This window comes from Tachysurus vachellii, chromosome 25, assembly GCF_030014155.1.
Source record: "Tachysurus vachellii isolate PV-2020 chromosome 25, HZAU_Pvac_v1, whole genome shotgun sequence".
In the NCBI taxonomy this organism is placed as follows: domain Eukaryota; kingdom Metazoa; phylum Chordata; class Actinopteri; order Siluriformes; family Bagridae; genus Tachysurus; species Tachysurus vachellii.
Window position 1 is genome coordinate 12,129,006 of NC_083484.1, and position 5,656 is coordinate 12,134,661.

Genomic DNA, 5,656 nt, shown 5'->3' on the forward strand with positions numbered 1-5,656 from the left:
AGGAGGGGAAGAGAAGAAGTAATAAAAAAAGGGGTAAAAAAAAAAGAGGGAGGAGTTTTGGAGGAATGTGGAAAGAGGAAAGGAAAAAATGTTTTCTTCAATTTTCTAATTGTTTTTTACTAAAACACATTACTGAAAGATCCACCCTCAGATCTGTTTCACCTTATTTTCTCAATAATACCTTTCTAATACTATTCCAACATCCCAATGATATTCTGTTCCTTCTTTACAAGAATATCTTTTCACTTAATGTTAACTTCTTTGTATACGTTGATAAGACTAAAAGATTAATACACATAACGCTTATTTCTACAAACACACACAGTAACAAAAATGTTACTCATTAACAAAACAAGTATTAATAACAATAAAAAGAACTATTATTACTAGTTAATGAAATTAGGATCATTTTATTAGAATGACTATCACTAAGCACTTTTCTCTAAACATTCACTTTTATAAAAATGACAACAATAGCTAGAAAAAAATTGAGTAAAAAAATTTCTAACTGATTTTACTAAGACTAAATACTGAAAGATCAACACTCAGATCTGTTTCACCTGATTTTCTCCATAATATTCCAACAATATTCCTTCCAATAATATTCCAACATCCCAATAATATTCGGTTCCTTATTCCTAATAATTATCCTATAATTACTATCACTTTGCACTTTTCTCTAAGAATTACAACAATAGCTAGAAAAAAAATAAAATGTTTTTATTTAATTACAGAGAGCCTTTCCGATGTTTGGTTCAATTCACTTTAAATTTTTTTGTATAACACTTTTAACAATTCACATAGTCTCAAAGCAACTTATGAGAAGTAGATTCCTGAGATTGCTGTACTGGAGCTGATGGGTGATGACCCTGCTGATTTGAAAACTTAGGCCAGGGATCTGGCTGGACCCCAAGACAGAAAGAAGGTTTATACGCCGCACGAGTCGAGCTGGTGCTATGTGTGTGTAATGGAAGACACTGCAGTCTCAGTTCTTTCACATTTACGTTGGTGAAAATGACAGAATGTTTGTGTGTGTGTGTGTGTGTGTGTGTGTGTGTTTGTGTGTGTGTGGTGTGTACATGGACTTTGTGTGGTGTGTACATGGACAATTTGGAGCAGAACCAACACAGAAATGTCGCAAGCAGCCGCCAAGTCAGTACTTGAACCTAAATAGATCTATCACTAGCAGCTGATACCCAGTGCTTCACTGTGATATATTATATGGACAACATGTTCTGTGTAGACGTGGAAAAATATTTTTGAAAATTTGATAATTTAATCTAATATTCAAGAATGGTCATAATTAAAAACAATATATTAAGAAATTAAAACATAAAATCCTCATTTTTTTATGACAAAAAAGGGCACTTGTATTAAGCTACTGTCAGGTTTGTGACTGCTTCTAATTATAGATCAAGTTAAAGCACACACACACACACACTTCCTAATCTTTCTATTTCATCTTTTTAGTATATTACGTTATAGGTGGCATCTTTTCACACCCTTAAGGCCCCCAGAACAGGTTGCATCATCTGCTACATGGTCTATTTTGGCCCGTTCCACACAGCAGGGACATTGTCAATGTCATGTCAGTTTTGTGCAACTTTATTTGTTTTTGCTTCTTTAAGAATTAGAAAAGTGAAACACTCTAGAGAGACAAAGATGCATGTACTGGTGAGATAAGCAAGTCCTTTGGGCTTACAAATACCTCTCTGTGTCTCTTTCTATCTTTCTCACACACACACACACACACACACACACACACACACACACACACACACACACACACACACACACACACACACACAGGCAGGAAACACTACTGCATGCCTTAAGAGGATTTGCAGGGTGATGTGAAGTGCAATCAGTGTATGAAATGCTAACGAGAAAGTCTTGGTAGCTGAGCAGCACCTCTGCTTGAGTCACTTTCCATTTTTTTAAGCAGTACTACTGCATTTTTATCAGTGAATATGAATACGATTGTATGTTTTTTTATCTGGTCGTCCCAACTGGTTAAAATAATGCTAGTCAAATAAAATTGAAAATTTTATCTACTAATATTCTGACTAGTGGTATTAGGAAATTATTGTTTAATATCATATATATGTTTTTTACAAATTGCTTGACATTCTAGGAAAAGGAAAAATAAATAAATCAGTCAGTTGAAAACTGCACATAAGCAGCAACATTTTACTCTAATCAAGAAATTTTAATTATATGAGTATACAAATTAAACCAATCTTGTCCATTGGAAAACGGGTGCTGCCCACGTGAAAATTGGTGGTGTCCCTGGACAACTGGCACTGAGCACTGGAAAAATGGTGCTGCCAATGCAGAGCTGGTGTTGCCCAATGATATACTGGTGCCACCCACTGGAAAAGTGTTCCTTCTAGACACCTGGTGTTGGCCCTGAAAAAATTGGTGTCATCAACTAGAAAAGTGGTGATGCTCGTGGGAAAAGTGTTGTAGACAACAGATAAAGTGGTGTTGCCCAGTGTAACACTGCTGTTAACCAGTGGAAAAGTGGTGTTGCCCACTGGGAAGCTTGTGTTACCTTTGGATATCTGCTATCACACACTGGAAAAGTGGTGATCCCAGTAGAAAGCTGGTGTTACCCACTGGAAAAGAGGTGATGCTCAGTGGGAATGTGGTGTTGCCTACTGGAAAGCTTGTGTTACCTTTGGAAAACTACTGTCACACACTGGAAAACTACTGTCACACACTGTAAAACTACTGTCACACACTGGAAAACTACTGTCACACACTGTAAGACTGCTGTCACACACTGGAAAACAACTGTCACACACTGTAAAACTACTGTCACACCCTGTAAAACTACTGTCACACCCTGTAAAACTACTGTCACACACTGTAAAACTACTGTCACACACTGTAAAACTGCTGTCACACACTGGAAAACAACTGTCACACACTGTAAAACTGCTGTCACACACTGTAAAACTGCTGTCACACACTGGAAAACAACTGTCACACACTGTAAAACAACTGTCACACACTGTAAAACTACTGTCACACACTGGAAAACTACTGTCACACACTGTAAAACTACTGTCACACCCTGTAAAACTACTGTCACACACTGTAAAACTGCTGTCACACACTGGAAAACAACTGTCACACACTGTAAAACTACTGTCACACACTGTAAAACTGCTGTCACACACTGTAAAACTGCTGTCACACACTGGAAAACAACTGTCACACACTGTAAAACTACTGTCACACACTGTAAAACTGCTGTCACACACTGTAAAACTGCTGTCACACACTGGAAAACTACTGTCACACACTGTAAAACTACTGTCACACACTGTAAAACTACTGTCACACACTGTAAAACTACTGTCACACACTGTAAAACTGCTGTCACACACTGTAAAACTACTGTCACACCCTGTAAAACTACTGTCACACACTGTAAAACTGCTGTCACACACTGGAAAACAACTGTCACACACTGTAAAACTACTGTCACACACTGTAAAACTGCTGTCACACACTGTAAAACTACTGTCACACACTGTAAAACTGCTGTCACACACTGTAAAACTGCTGTCACACACTGGAAAACAACTGTCACACACTGTAAAACTACTGTCACACACTGTAAAACTGCTGTCACACACTGTAAAACTGCTGTCACACACTGGAAAACAACTGTCACACACTGTAAAACTACTGTCACACACTGTAAAACTACTGTCACACACTGTAAAACAACTGTCACACACTGTAAAACTACTGTCACACACTGGAAAACTACTGTCACACACTGTAAAACTACTGTCACACACTGTAAAACTGCTGTCACACACTGGAAAACAACTGTCACACACTGTAAAACTACTGTCACACACTGTAAAACTACTGTCACACACTGTAAAACTACTGTCACACACTGTAAAACTACTGTCACACACTGGAAAACTACTGTCACACACTGTAAAACTACTGTCACACACTGTAAAACTACTGTCACACACTGTAAAACTGCTGTCACACACTGTAAAACTACTGTCACACACTGGAAAACAACTGTCACACACTGTAAAACTACTGTCACACCCTGTAAAACTACTGTCACACACTGTAAAACTACTGTCACACACTGGAAAACAACTGTAACACACAGTAAAACTACTGTCACACACTGGAAAACAACTGTCACACACTGTAAAACTACTGTCACACACTGTAAAACTGCTGTAACACACTGTAAAACTGCTGTCACACACTGTAAAACTACTGTCACACACTGGAAATCTACTGTAACACACTGTAAAACTACTGTCACACACTGTAAAACTACTGTCACACACTGTAAAACTGCTGTAACACACTGTAAAACTGCTGTCACACACTGTAAAACTCTAACACTAACCCTAACACTTCATGCTCATCACTAAAGTGTGATTTGTTAAAAACATATTCAGTCCATCTTCTCTTCTTAATAGAGTACAAAAAAATCCTTAACCTGCCTTGATGCCCGATGACGCCTGAGATAGGCACAGGCTCCCCGTGACCCAAGGTAGTTCGGATAAGCGGTAGAAAATGAATGAATGAAATGAAAAATCCTTAACCTCATGCAGACAAATCAAAGTTTATTAAAGGTGGGGTCTCCGTTGTTTGAGAAATGCCCAACAAAACAAAAACAAAACAAACATGTAGCCCATGAGCAGAAAGGGGCGTGTCTTGTCAATATGCGGCAGAGAGAGTGTTCAGTGCGTATGTGTGACATTAGCAGAAAGCTGTTTTAACATTGACATGGAGGATAAAAACAAAGAAAGAAAGCGAAGAAAGGCTTACGATAAGGCAAGAAGTAGGACGTGTTAATATAGGATCAGCTTTCCAGCACTGGAGAGAACTGAAGGAGCAGGAAGGCCTGCGATGGGACGCCGAGGGACTTATATAGAGGGCCCCATATTTACAGATTCGAGTTTAATATTTTCATATAAAAAAAAAATCATAGAAATTATACAAAAACTCATTTCCCCCAAATAAGTGTTATAGTATAACTATCAGTGATATTAATTGCTATAAGAATTCATTTCAAAAGTAAAAAATCGTGTTGTAAAATTCACCAGTAGACCAGCAGATGGGAGCATTTACCTCCACTAAGAGCTGAACAATGCAATGCAGCAATGAGTCATAGCTGTGTTTCTTTAAATATTATACAAATCTTGACTGATGTACTTTTAAAAATATATATATTTTTTTTATTTTATTATTATAACTATGCATTATTTAAAAAAAAAAATAACAGTTCACTGAACTAGATGAATTCCAGAGCACACATGACTCAGTATTTTCTGTAGTTTATTATGTTATCTCTAGGTTCCTATCTGACCTAGTTGTTGATGTATCACCTACAGTGATACATAATCTTACTTATGATTAAATCTTAAATAATAAACAACCATCCCCTATAACCATAAATCGCCATTTATTCAGTACAATATTGATACATGTTAATTTAGCACTCAGTATATTGCTATATAGTGTTTGGTTATAAAATATTTAATGCATAATGTATAAAGCCTCTTAAATATAGCACGGGAAATTTAAACTATATCTCAATATACATTTTTTTTACAAATTAAAAATTGTTTTTTTCACAGTTCTTAAATGTCCTGAA